Here is a 14904-nt window from a genome sequence, read left to right as displayed (position 1 = left end):
AGCCTGAGACAGAAGGGTCACAGGTTCAAGGCCATCCTCTGCAATTTAGAGAGAGATCCTGCTTCAAAATAAAAAATAAAATAGGGCTAGAAGTGTAGCTTGGAGATAGAATACCTCTGGGTTCAACCTTCAGTACAAAACAAACAAACAAAAAAAAAACTAAAAATATAGGTTTTCCCAGCCCCCCCTCCTAGACATTTTTATTGCATTCAGTGATGACCAAGAGCCTAGATTTTTTTAAAAAAGTTTCTTGTCACGGTGTGGTGGCTCACACCTGTAATCCCAGTATTTGGGAGGCTAAAACAGGAGGATTACATGTCCGAGGACAGCCTTTGGCAAGTAGTGAGACTTGCATCAACCTAGCAAGACACTGTTTAAAAAAAAAAAAAAATAGGGCTGGGTGTATAGTTCAGAGGTAGAATGCCCCAGGGTATAAAAATCCCCAGTACCACAAAAAATTAATTAAAAAAATAAAAAGCTTCCTTGTTCTATAATCTTTCCAAAAAGCTCTCCAAGTGATTTGATGTGCAAGTGTGGGAACCACTGTTATGTTGAATGTTATCCTTTTCTTAAAACTTTATTGCCTGTTCAGCAAGCTTTATAGAACTTTGAAAATTGGAGTTCACTTTTCTTTGTCTTTTTTAAAAAATTTTAAATTGAAACTGTACACACTGAAATTATAACTTGGTAGGCCCTCTACTAGTATCATCATTGCTCTCCAGGATGTTTCATTTGCTAGAATAGCCCATTTCCTAGTCATGGCTGATAACAAAGAGCTTTTATAACTTTTATGTAAATTGCTTTACAGCAAGGTCCCTCTGCTGTATTATCTATTGGGAGTCACAAGGGAGGGTTTTTGGTGAAGGTAGCTTTCTTTATCTCATGAGTGGACAAACAAGTGATAATGTGGAAACAGCTGGAGGTCTGCATAGGTAGTTGAATCTAGTTATGATCTGTGTGGGCTGGGAAAGATGCCTGGGAATTCTGTATAAGATTTTAAAATGAAGCCAACATGCCAGTAGTTTCATTTTTCATAGTTGAAGCCTTTATTCAAAATAAGTGGTGCTTGAGCCAGGCGTGGTGGCGCAAGCTTGTAATCCCAGCATTTTGGAGGCTGAGACAGGAGGATCACGGTTCAAGGACAGCCTCAGCTATTTAGTGTGGCCCTCTGAAACTCAGTGAGACTCTGTTTCAAAATAAATAATAAAAAATAGGGCTGAGGGTGTAGTTTGGAGGTAGAATGCTCCTGGTTTCCATCCCCAGTACTGGGGAAAAAAAAAAGTGGTGCTTAATAAATAGTAAAATTTAGTCACAGGTTTTTTTTTTTTTTTTTTTTTTTGCGGGTCTGGGGATGGAACCCAGGGGCATTTGACCTCCAAGCTACATACACCCCCTGCCCTATTTTTTATTCTTTATTTTGAAACTGGGTCTCACTGAATAGCAGAGGGCCTCACTAACTAGGGTGAGGCTGTCTGTGAACTGCGATCCTCAGGTCTCAGAATGCTGGGATTAGAAGCGAAAGCCACCATGCCCGGCAGTCACAGGTTCTTTGTTGAATTCCTGGAAGAAAAAAAATTGCTTCCATCCAGAAGCATCTGAGTTAAAGTAGAATTAGACACTAAGTAAGGAAGGGAATTGAATTTGGGTTTAGGAGATAAGACTAACCTAATTCTGATTTCTGGTCCCCACTTCCTCACAGTGTTACCTTAGGCAGATTACTGAACATCTTTGAGCTTTATTTTCTTCATCTGCAAGATGAAAATATCTGGTAAGATTGTTATATGGATTAAAAGAGAAGGAGCTGGGCCATGTTGGAGCATGCCTGTAATCCTGGTGCTTTAGAGGCTGAGACAGGAAGATTGCAGGTTCATGACCATCTATTCTGGCAATTTAGTGAGGCCCTCCTCACCGGTGTTTCAAGATAAGAAATAATATAGGAGCCGGGAGTGGTGGCGCACGCTTGTAATCCCAGCATTTGGGAGGCTGAAACCTGGAGGATCGGGGTTCGCGGACAGCCTCAGCTACTCAGTGAGGCCCTCTGCAACTCAGTGAGACCCAGTTTCAAAATAAAGAATAAAAACTAGGGCAGGGGGTGTAGCTCGGAGGTTGAATACCTCTGGGTTCCATCCCCAGACCCGCAAAAAAAAAAAAAAAAAAAAAAAAATATATATATATATATATATATAGGGCTGGCAGTGTATCTCAGGTAGACTGCCCCTGGGTTCAATCCATCCCCAGTACCCCCAACCCCTGCAAACGTGCCTACACGGGGGAGATGTGCATGCAGACTAGAAGAAAGAACATATTCTTTGTACAGTGTAGGCAACTCAATGTTTCTTCTCCCTCTTTTTCTCATGGGATTTTCATTTTTTAGGTTTAAGACGTGTTTCCAAATCTAGCCTTCCATTTATCTCTTTCCAGGAATATCTATTTGGTCTACTTTTTTAGAAAGTGTACAGAGGTGTGAGGACTAATGTTAAGATCAAGAATATGGGCAAGAAGAATGAGTCATAGGACAATCAGCAATATTAAAAGTCATCAGAATGGCCGGGCGTGGCGACACATGCTTGTAATCTCCGTGCGTGGGAGGCGGAGATAGGAGGATCGTGCAGGTTCGAAGCCAGCCTCTCTGGCTTAAGAGACCCTGTTTCCAAATAAAAATATAAAAAATAGGTGTCTGGGAGTATAGCCCGGAGGTAGAAGGGTTTCCAGGAACCCTAGTACCACACAAAAAAAAATCATCAGAATGGGTGAAGAGTTGGCATGTGCCCAGTTACTCTCTGCAGGAATAATAATGTTATCCAAATTCTGTGGGACGTTGACCAAGTAGCTTAGAATAGGCTAATAGGGTGGCCCTACCAGGTAGTACCTGACTCCATTTCTTTTTTTTCTCCCTCCCCCATCCCCCTTTCCTTCTTTCAAGTTGCCCTTCCTTTCAGCTTGCCAGTCATGCCAAAATAATTACAGGCTGGGCTTCTGGAACTTGAAGCTAAAAGAGGTTGCTGGTTGCTAACACCTGTCTCCCAACTAAATGAATAGGCACTTTTGTGGGCAGGATGTTAAAGAAGCTGATTAGTACAATACTGGCTTAAAGGACCAATTAATGATACAGCATATATGTAAATCATGCAGTGATTTTAAAACCATTTTAGAGATTAGTTTCTCATATGTTTTTATATTGGATTATGCTGTCAGTTGAAATTTTGTACCTAAACTATCAATCTGTGTATTGCCTAAACAGACTTAATTTCTGTCATATTGATTGGAAATCATTTATATTCTAAAGAAGTTTCTACCCTTTAGGGCCTTTGTATTGTTCAGTAAATGTCTAGTGTGTAATACAATTAAAGTTTTGTTCACTGCACTGCTGACATAATTAGTTTAATTTCTGCTCCTTTATATATTCCTTTGGCAGCTGGAAAATTAAAATACTAGATGTTGCATAAAACTGCTTTTTTTAGGGGTGATTTTACTGTCAGTTGAATGGACTTAGGCCCCAGGGTACATTTTTAAAGATGTCTTATTCAACTTTCCTGTAATAGTCTCTTTCTCTCTATAGAATTAATGTATTAAGCCAGATAATTGGCTGTTTAAGCATTCAGAAGAGACAATGTTTGGCCTTTTACCCCGTGACTATATTTTTTCCTACATCTCTTTTGAGGAAATAAGTGTAATTTTTGGAAACTCCTAAGTATATTGCAACTACACGAGTAAGTGAACTTTTGCAAAGACCGGAGAATGGAGTGGCCTTCGGTGATAAGCTGTTTTATTTAATTCCCTCCCCAAATGGTTGGTCTGTTCTTTGTAGATCATGTAGCCTTTGCAAACCTGATGGGAAAGCAGAAAAGCTGTGATACCGGGTAAATCCTTTCATAATTTTCTATCTCTTTCACAAAAATAGCATTAGTCTTTGACAACTGAACTTTCTCTCAAGGAGACTTTACATTTAATTACTCTAATCTCCACTTAATTCCTGTGGGATTTTTAGAGGGATTCTCAGCCAGGCTCCTGATTTCATGGCTATGACCTACACAGGTTTTTTTTTTTTTTTTTTTTTTTAATCTCTGAAGGTTACTCTTTTTTTTTTTTTTTTAAATGAGAAGTGACCTTGGTCTGGTAATTTCTACATTGACCTGTCCTATAAAAAGATACAGAAAAACCTTCCTGCTCTCTCAGCAGCTTTTTTTTTTCAGCTGCTATTCTTTATGTGCTGAATTTGAATACGTGTGAATTTTTTATTTTGTTGAGCTGATGTTGCTGACTTTTTATTTAAAAGCTGCTCCTCTCCAGACCTACACGTCTGTTAAATCTTCATCTCCTAGTTTAATGTTCACATGGCTATTATAGAATAGCATCTAAAGATATATATATATATATATATATATATATATATATATATATATATTTTTTTTTTTTTTTAAATCTCTGGGTTGTGGAGTGATCAGGTCCTCTGTGACAGCCATTTTTTTTTTTAAACCTTCAGGCTAAGAGTAGGGGAAGACCTCCCTCTCCCCATTTGAACTAGTATGATTTGCTGAAACATTTTAACTCTACATCCTATAAAGAAATACTGCCTAGTCATCCCAAAACTGAGCTGGAAGTTAGGCCAATTAGAGGCTTCTCCTAGGGCTGGCTTCTACTAGTTAAATGCAATTCATTAGTAAGTAATCAGCACTATTGTTTATTTGCAACTGCAGGATTATGTTAAAAATGTGAAAGGAAAAAAATCTTTTCTTAAGTAAATGAGAAGCCACATGTGGTGGTGCACACTTTGTAATCCCTGTTAAAAATGTGAAAGAAAAAAAAAATCTTAAGTAAATGGAGAAGCTGTGTGTGGTGGTGCTCACTTGTAATCCCTGTCCTTGAGAGGCTGAGACAGGAGGATCGCAGGTTCAAAGCCAGCCTTGACAGTGTAGGGAGGCCCTCAGTGCTTAGTGAGACCCTGTTTCAAAATAAGAAAGAAAATCGGGTGGGGGTGGGGGTGTATAACTTGAGGGTAGACTGCCTCTGGGTTCCATCCCCAGTACCACACACAAACACACACACACACACACACACATACACACACACACACACACACACACACACACACACACACAAATGCAGTATCTACTTATTCAACCTTCCCCTCTTGTTCTACTCTTCATTTGCTTTGCAAAATCTTGCCAGTTGCTGGGGTGGGGGTGGGGCTGACACATGCTTGTAATCCCAGCACTTGGGACCCTGAGACAGGAGGATCATAGGATCACGGCCAGCCTCAGCTACTACTTAATGAGACTTTGCAACTCAGTGAGACCCTATTTCAAAATAAAGAATAAAAGTAGGGGTAGGGGTGTAGCTTGAAGGCTGAATACCTCTGGTTTCCACCCCAGTACTGAAAAAAAAAAAAAAAATCTTGCCAGTCTTGATACTGATCACAAGTACACAGATTTAGTGGTACTTGACTCAATATATTTTATCCTAGCTGGGCATGGTGGCATATGCTTGAGATAGGACGACCTCTGGTTTGCAGCCAGCCTCAGCTACTTAGGCCCTAGCAACTTAGTGAGACTCTGTTTGAAAATAAAGAATAAAAAAATCGGTCTGGGGGTATAGCAAGGAAGGAAAGTTTATTCTTAGCTAAGAATAGGAATAGAAGCTGGGAGAAGGGCTCACAGATGAGTTTTGCCAGCCACTAGGAGAGGGGGTTGGGGGTGCATAAAGATACAGAGTAGGCTGAGCTTGGTGGGGCATGCATATAATCCCAGCATTTGGGAGACTGAGACTGAAGGATCACAAATTTGTGGCCAGCCTCAGCTAATACTTAGTGAGGCCCTTTGCAATTCAGACTCTGTTTCAAAATAAAGAATTAAAATAAAAATAGGGCTCGGAGGTAGAATGCCCCTGGATTACACCCCTACTACCGCAAAAAAAAAAAAAAAAAAAGTAATATTTATGCTTTCTTTTTGAGAATAGGTGGTGAATGTTTACCTGGAATTAGGTGCCACCTCTTTTTTTTTTTTTTTTTTGGTGGTGGTACTAGGGATGAAACCCAGGGGCATTCTACTTCCGAGCTACACCTGCAGTCCTGTTTTTTTTTTTTTTTGCAGTACTAGGGATGGAACCCAGGGGCATTGTACTTCCGAGCTACACCCCCAACCCATTTTTTTAGTTTTTTCTGTTTTTGGTGGTACTGGGGTTCCTGGAAACCCTTTTACTTCCAGGCTACACTCCCAGTCCTATTTTTGTGCTTTTTAAAAAAAAATTGAAAACAGGGTCTCTTAAGCCAGTGTGGCTGGCTTTGAACATGCATGATCCTCCTATCTCCGCCTCCCAGGCTCAGGGATTACAAGCTGCTGTGGGCATCTTTTCTGTTTCTTTTCTTTTTTTTTTTTTTTTTTTGTGATACTGGGGTGGAACCCAGAGGCTTTCTACCTCCGGGCTATACTCCCAGACCCATTTTATACTTTATTTGGAAACAGGGTCTCACTAAGTTGCTGAGAGCCTCACTAAGTAGCTGAGGCTGGCTTCGAACCTGCGTGATCCTCCTGTCTCAGCCTCCCAAGCGCGGGGATTACAAGCGTGCGCCACCACGCCCGGCCTTCTTTTCTGTTTTTGAAACAGGGTCTCACAGAGTTGTGAAGGGCCTTACTAAGTAGTTGAGGCTGTCTGTGAACCATCCTCCAGTCTCCACCTCCTGAATGCTGGGATTTCAAGCATGTGCCACCATGCCTGGCCCCTATTTTTTTATTCTTTATTTTGAAACAGAGTCTCACTGTTGTAAAGGGCCTCACTAAGTAGCTGAGGCTGGCCATGTACCGGCATCCTCTGGTCTCAGCCTCGCAAATGCTGGAATTACACAAGTGTGTGCCACCACGCTCAGCTGGCCACCTTTTTTTTTTTTATTCCGTGTGTGTGTGTGTGTGTGTGTGTGTGTGTGTGTGTGTGTGTGTGTGTGTGTCTGGGATTCAATCTAGGGGCGTTGTATTGTTGAGCTACATCCCCAACCCTTTTTATTTATTTACTTATTTTTAGTGGTACTGGGGATTGAATCCAGGGATGCTTACCTATGAGCTACATCCTCAGCCCTGTTTTCTTTTTATTTCTTTTTCTTTTTTTTTTTGGGAGGATGGAACCCAGGGGCATTCTACCTCTGAGCTTCACCCCCAGCCCTATTTTTTTATTCTTTATTTTGAAACAGGATTTCACTGAGTTGTGGAGGGCCTCACTGATACTGACAGCTGAAGCTATCTTTGAACCCGGGATACTCCAGTCTCAGCCTCCCAAATAATGCAGGATTACAATCGTGCACCACCACACCTGCCATGCTCACCCGGCTGCCTTTTTTTTTTTTTTTTTTTTTTTTTGGTGGTACTGGGGGTGACCAGAGGCTTTCTGCCTCCGGGCTATACACCCAGACCTTTTTATATTTTATTTGGAAACAGGGTCTCACTAAGTAGCTGAGACTGGCTTTGAACTCGTGCAATCCTCCTGTCTCAGGCGGGGATTACAAGCGTGCGCCACCACGCCCGGCCGCCTTTTAAATCTTAGTGGCTAACAGTGAACATTAGAGCATTATGTACTTTCCCCTTTGTTGTGTGCATTGTATGATTGCATGACTCATAGACAAACACTGGTTGTAACTATCTTTTTTTTTTTTTTTAGTATTAGAGATTAAAATCGGGCATTCTGTCTCTGAACGAGACTAGGTTCAGGTACTATTCTTGGTCATTGTATCATATACCAATGGAAGATTTACATAATCTATATGGTCTAAAGTATACCTTGGTCAATGTTTATTGAGTGGGTGGGGAGAAGGTGTCAGAAATATTCCCCCAGGGCTTGACAAAGGGCACTTCCTGTTCCACCTTTGGCCTTGTGGTTGGACTGAGCCTTCAGGACGACTGTCATCATCCTTACTCCCAAAGACCTAGTTCACTTTCCTCAACTCTGGACCATTGACGCAATTGTAAACCAGCAGCTTGAGGAATAGTGACTAGCCCCCCTTACCCCCATTAGGGGGACATAATATAACAGTTCTGCAGTTTCTCTTCCAGATGATCTTCATTAGATTACTAAATTGCATTTACTTGATAAAATCTTTTTTTTTGTGTGTGGTACTGGGGAATGAACCCAGGAATATTCTACCTCTGAGCTCTGCTCTAGTGCTTTTTAAATTTTATTTATTTATTTATTTATTGCAGGGGATGGAACCCAGAGGCATTCTACCTCTGAGCTACACCAGCCCTATTTTTTTTATTCTTTATTTTGAAACAGAGTCTCACAGAGTTGCAAAGGACCTCACTAAGTAGCTGAGGCTCTCCTTGAACTGTGATCCTCTTGTCTCAGCCTCCCAAATGCTGGGGTTACAAGCGTGCGCCACCACGTCGGCTTTAAATTTTTTAAAATTCCGAAACAGGGTCTTGGTTTCTGAGTGTCACTCCCATTCCTACCTGGGATAGAAGTTCCATCACCTACTGATTTACAAGGTCAGAGCCATAATTTTAATACTCATGGAGATTAGGTGGGGGACCATACCTTCAGTTTGTGCCTGTATTAGGAGGCACATTCAGCTCTTTTGACTAATACTTGAAAGGGGTTTGCAACCTCTGAGCCTGTAACTTAATAAAATTTAGTGCTTAATAAAAGTACTAAAAGAGCTGGGGGAGGGAATGGGTGACACATGCAGGTAATCCCAGTACTTGGGAGGTTGAGGTGGAGGATTGAAGACTTGAGGCCAGTTTTAGCAATTTAGTGAGACCTTGTTTCAAAATAAACTAAAAGGTGGTGACTCAGGTTTGTAATCCCAGTATTTGGGAGGCTGAGACAAGAGGATAGATAACACAGGTTCGAAGCCAGCTTCAGCTACTTAATGAGGCTCTCAGCAATTTAGTGAGACCCTGTTTTCAAATAAAATAAAAAATAGGTCTGAGAGTATAGATCAGTGGTAGAAAGCCCCTGGGTTCCACCCCTAGTACCAAACAAACAAACAAACAAAACACAAAAAAACACTAAAGGGCTGGGCGTGGTGACACAGGCTTGTCATCCCAGCATTTGGGAGGCTGAGATAGGAGGATTCCGGTTCGTGGATAGCCTCAGCTAAATAATGAGGCCCTTTGCAACTCAGTGAGACCCAGTTTCAAAATAAAGAATAAAAAATTGGGCTGTGGGTGCAGCTCAGAGGTAGAATGCCCCTGGGTTCAATCCCAAGTACCACACAGACAAAAAAAAAATTAGGTGCGGGGGAATGTAACTTAGAGGTATAATGCCTCTGGGTTTAACCTCTAGTACCATAAAAAAACCTTAAAAGTAGGAGACAGAAAATCAAATTTTGGGGCATGTAGTTTCTTTGAGTAACTTTAGCTTCTGTTTGCTCTATTTTTTTGTGTGTATGGTACCGGGGATGGAACCCAGGGGCATTCTACCTCCGAGCTACACCCCCAGCCCTATTTTTTTATTCTTTATTTTGAAACAGGGGCTCACTGAGTTGCAAAGGGCCTCACTAAGTTGTAACTGAGGCTGGCCACAACCAGGATCCTCCTGTCTCGGTCTCCCAAATGGGATTACAAGTGTGCACCACCACGCCTGGCCTCTGTAAGTAGTCTGGGAAGCAGCATTATTAATTTGTACGACTGTAATGTCAAAATTCGTGTTGATTTGGGGCTGGGGAAAGAATCTCTCCATGCGTTCTGGTTTGATCTCTTACTTGGATGAACTGTCAAACTTGATAGATTAATTGGAGCTTTATTTTGGTAGTTAAATAATAATGAAACTGTTAAGAGGTTTGCAGGGAACACTGCTTCCTGTGTCTGGACTTTGCACTGAAAAAGGTTTCAATTGTCAAGAAGCAGTGCTGGCTAAAAAAGGCAGCTTCTGTGGCTCCTGACGCAGCTGTCTAAACTCTTGGCTATCCTGGGGCCTTTGGACAAGAATTGCTTCATGCTTTTGTTTCTGTTAGCAAAAATGTCTATGGTTGTTCCCTGAATAGGTGAGAAAGTGAAAGAGGAGAAAGGTACTGCGTATGTCTAGGATTAGTCACACATCTTTAAGCATCTAAAACAGACCCCCTCCAAACTAAGGAGGGGAGAGACTGTTGTGGACCCCTTGGGTCTTTCTTTGCTACCAGTGTTTAGTTAGTAGGCTAGCATGTTTTCAGGATGGGTGCAGCCTACAGAGGGCTTTGGTTATTATAACTAGGGCTAGGAAAGGTGCGGGGCGTATGAGTGAGGGTACAGATGTTTTTGAAGGTTTCTATGCCTGCTACATGAAGTCTTGAATTTCTACTTTGAATATTTCATTTGATAGTGAATATTATAAAACTGTCTTTACAAACAGTTCCCTTTTCTATTGAAATCATATGTTAACTACAGGAGCTTAGAAATCACTGGGCATAGGCTGAGATCTGGAGGATCAGGGTTTGCAGACAGCCTCAGCTACTCAGTGAGGCCCTCAGCAACTCAGTGAGACCCGGTTTCAAAATAAAGAATAAAAAATAGGGCAGGGGGTGTATCTCGGAGGTCAAATGCCCCTGGGTTCCATCTCCAGACCCGCAAAAAAAAAAAAAAAAAGAAATCACTGGGCATGCCTAGTAGGATATTTTATGCATTCCATGTGTAAGATGATATTTTTTTTCTGAATGAAATTCTATGCATGCTTCAGGAGATGTTAGGAAGAGGCATATTCTTGTCTAAAAGTAAGAGAATTTTGCATAAGACTGATCAAACACTGGCATTTCTATTGCTATGGGATATTTCTTTTTGTACCATCTTTTGTGTGTGTGTGTGTGTGTGTGTGTGTGTGTGTGGTACTGGGGATTGGGGATTGAAACCAGGGGCATTCTACCTCTGAGCTACACTCCCAGCCTATCTTTTTATTCTTTTTTTGAAGCAGGGTCTCACTGAGTTGCAAAGGGCCTCACTAAGTAGCTGAGGCTGTCCGCAATCCTCCTGTCTCAGCCTCCCAAATGCTGGGATTACAAGCGTGCACCACCATGGCTTTACCATCTTTTACCTGTATAAAAAATAGTAACACATTGGGCTGGGGCTGTAGCTCAGGGATGGAGTGCTTGCCCTGCATGTGCAAGGCCCTGTGGGTTTGATCTAGAGCACTGCAAAAACAAAACAAACCAAACCAAAGAAAACAACAACAACAACAAAAAACCCCCAAACCCGAAAACAGTACTAACAGTTACTGTGTGCAGTGTGCCAGGGATATTCCTGACACACAGGAAATGTGCTGGTAATCAATTTAATCCTCAAACAATCCTATGAGGTGTGTAGGGTACAGTTATTTATGTTCCACAGATGCAAAAATGCCACACAAGGACGTTAAAGAGTAGGCCTAAGGCCACACAGCATTGAAACCCAAGACCAACTGTAAATGAGACTTTCAGTCACTAGGCTGCAGCTGCCGCTCTGCATCAGCTCATCTAGAATGATTAGAGTGTGTCTTTCTGAATAGGCCCCATTCCTTGTCCAGTTTAGAGCTGGACAAGGTGGCACTCACTTGTAATCCCAGCATTTGGGAGGCTGAGAAAGGGAGATCATGGTTTGCAGACACCCCATTCCCTCCCCATCCCTCCTTCCCATGCTTGGCTTAGTGGTTGACATCTAATATTATAGCAATTTATCCAAAAGTAACAATGATAATCTCACATAACAGATTCATTTGTCTAATATCAAACTTTTGATCACTCAGAGATAACATTTCAGTATTTCTTTTTGCTTTCTTTCTTACCAGAGGATATTTTTTCTTTTTTTTTTAAGGTGAAACTATCATATATTTATTTATTTATTTATTTATTTATTTAGAAAAAAATCTATCCTAACAAGAAATATGAACTCTAAATACCCAAAACAATCCCGAAAAAGAACAAAGCTAGAAGATGTACATTTTCTGATTTCAAACCTTATAAAGCTACAATAATTGAAACTGTAGTACTCCTATAAAGACAGATATATAAACCAGTGGAGTAAAATAAAAAGCCTAGAAATAAGTTCTTCCATATATGGTCAAGTTATTTTTGACAAGGTTTCCAAGAACATTTAGTGAAGGAAATAATAATCTTTTCACTAAATATTGTTGAAAAATAATAATTACATGAAAAATAATAAAATTGGACTCTTACTTAACACCATATACAAATATTAACTCAAAATGGATAAAAGACCTAAATGTAAATCTTAAGACTATAAACTTTTAGAAGAAAACCTGGGTCATAAAACTTCACAACATTGAAATTGGCAGTGATTTCTTGCTATTGACTTTTTATTTTTATTTTTTATTTATTTTATTTATTTTTTTTGCGGTACTGGGGATGAAACCCATGGGCATTCTACCTCCAAGCTATACCTCTAGCCCTGTTTTTTTTTTTTTTTTTTTTTGTGTGTGTGTGTGTGTGTGTGTGTGTGTGTGTGTGTGTGTATGTGGTACTAGGGATGGAACCCAGGGGCTTTCTACCTCTGTGTTACACTCCCAGAACTATTTTTATTTTATTTGAAGACAGGGTCTCACTGAGTAGCTGAGGCTGGCTTCAAACCTGAGTGAGCCTCCTGTTTTAGCCTCCCAAGTAATGGGATTACAGTCATGTGCCACTAAACCAGACTCCAGCCCAATTTTTATTCTTTATTTTGAATCAAGGTCTCACTGTGTTGCAGAGGGCCTCACTAAGTAGCTGAGGCTGGCCACAAACCTGCAATTCTCCCGTCTCAGCCTCCCTAGTACTGGGATTACGAATGACTTTTTAAAGTAAAACTATTTACAGTAAGAAGGGTGTCCCATGTGAGGTACCTTAATTCCTTTTTTTTTTTTTTTTTGGTGGTACTGGAGATTGAACTCAGGATTCTACCTCTGAGCTACACTCCCAACCCTGTTTTAGTTTTATTTTGAAACAGGGTCGCTCTTGGTTAATCATTTTCAGTCCTTGATGAGGTTGTTCTTGAACCTACAATCCTCCTCTGTTTCCTGAGTACTGGAATTACAGGCATGTGCCACCATGCCTGGCTGAGGTACCTTAATTCTAACCATGTCTTCCACAACTTACTTGTCTAACTGCTCTGGTTTTCACATATTTCTGATATCAAGCAAGCAGGGCCCTTTTGACTGCTTGCTGAGTTGCAATAGCAGTTAGAGGCCACTCTGCTGCAGCTTCTGGCCCATTGCTTATGGCGTTAGGATAGCTCAGTTAAAAGTGCCAGGCGGGATAGGGCACCAGTAATATCTGAATATATTTCAAATAGTTGGGCCTGCAACTGATCTGCGCTTAAGGAATCTTTTTCACTCCTAGAATAGCAGTGACTGCAGAAATAAACCATGTGTGCTTTATAAGCTTTTTACCTTTTGTAGTTTTCCATAGTTGCTGGACAGTTGACAGAATAATTGCATTTTTTTTTTTTTTTTTGGCAGTATTGGGGATGGAACCCAGGAGCTTTCTACCTACGAGCTATACCCTCAACCCTATTTTTATTCTTTATTTGGAAACAGGGTCTCGCTGAGTTGCAAAGGGCCTCACTAAATAGCTGAGGCTAGCTGCAAACCAGGATCATAGTGTAATATCAGAAAAAAGGAGACTGAAGCCGGGTGTGGTGGTGCACACTTGTAATCCCCGATCTTGGGAGGCTGAGATAGGAGGATCGCACAGGTTCGAAGCCAGCCTCAGCTACTTAGTGAGGCTCTCAGCAATTTAGTGAGACCCTGTTTCTAAATTAAAAAAAAAAAAAAGAAAGAAACAGGAGACTGACCTAGTACTTTGTGTGTGTGTAGTTCTGCACCATTTTCTCATGTGTTGATTAGTGTAAGCACCACTACGATTAAGATCCTCTTTCCCTTATTATCCTTAATTCTTGGTAACCAGTAATCTGTTCTGAATCTCTATAATTTTGTCATTTTAAAATGTTATGGACATGGATTCATAAGAGTATGTAACTTTTTGAGATTGGCATTTATTTTTACATGACTACTGGGGGTTGAAATCAGGGTTTTGTGCAAGCTAGGAAGATTGATATTTTTATTTAGGATGACATCCTCCATCTGAACTTTGCATAGTGGTGGTTCCCTCCTTTTCTTGCTGAGTAGTAATCCAGGGTGTGGCTATACCACCACTGGCTAACCATTCACTCATCGAAGGGCATTTTAGTTGTTACTGATTTGAGACTATTGTAAATAAAGCCATAGTGAGTGTTTATGTACAGGCAGGTGTGTGTGGTCGCAAGTTTTAATTTCTTTCTTTTTGGTACTGGTGATTAAACTCAGGGGCATGATACTTCTGAGCCATACCTCTAGCCCTTTTTTATTTTTTAATTAATTAATTAATTAATTATTATTTTTTTGGTGGTACTGGGGTTCCTGGAAACCCTTCTACCTCGGGGTTACACTCCCAGACCTATTTTTAGGTTTTTTTAATTTGGAAACAGGGTCTCTTAAGCCAGAGCGGCTGACCTTCAAACCTGCGTGATCCTCCCGTCTCGCCTCCCAAGCACGGGGATTACAAGTGTGCACCACCACGCCCAGCTAGCCCTTTTTATTATTTTATTTTATTTTATTCTTTGTGGTACTGGGGGTGGAAACCCAGAGGCTTTCTACCTCTGGGCTATACTCCCAGACCCATTTCATATTTTATTTGGAAACAGGGTCTAAGTTGCTGAGAGCCTCACTAAGTAGCTGAGGCTGGTTTCGAACCTGTGTGATCCTCCTGTCTCAGCCTCCCAAGCACGGGGATTACAAGCGTCCACCACCATGCCCGGCCTGCCCTTTTTATTTTGAAATAGTCTTACAACGTTGCCTGGGTTGGCCTTGAACTGGTGATCCTCCTGTCTGAGTCTCCCAAGTATTGGGATTTTTATTTTAAAGTAATTATAGATTCATAGAAAGTTGCAAAAATAGCATAGAGTTCCCATGTAACCTCCACACAGTTTCCTGTACTGGTCA

At 41.0% G+C, this 14904-nt stretch overlaps 1 protein-coding gene across 1 annotated transcript in view; it reads left to right on the top strand.

Annotated features, from left to right (window-relative positions):
* Positions 1-907: 907 nt before the first annotated feature.
* Positions 908-14904, top strand: part of RFFL (ring finger and FYVE like domain containing E3 ubiquitin protein ligase) — a gene marked incomplete at both ends in the record, with an annotated part of 85230 nt that continues 71233 nt past the window's right edge. Inside the window, one exon of the mRNA XM_080712313.1 lies at positions 908-932. The remainder of the gene's footprint in view (positions 933-14904) is intronic.

This window comes from Muscardinus avellanarius (assembly GCF_963383645.1).
Source record: "Muscardinus avellanarius genome assembly, chromosome: 16".
Classification (NCBI taxonomy): Eukaryota; Metazoa; Chordata; class Mammalia; order Rodentia; family Gliridae; genus Muscardinus; species Muscardinus avellanarius.
Note: the sequence above shows the minus strand (reverse complement) of the source record. Positions and strands in the feature narration are given on the sequence as shown.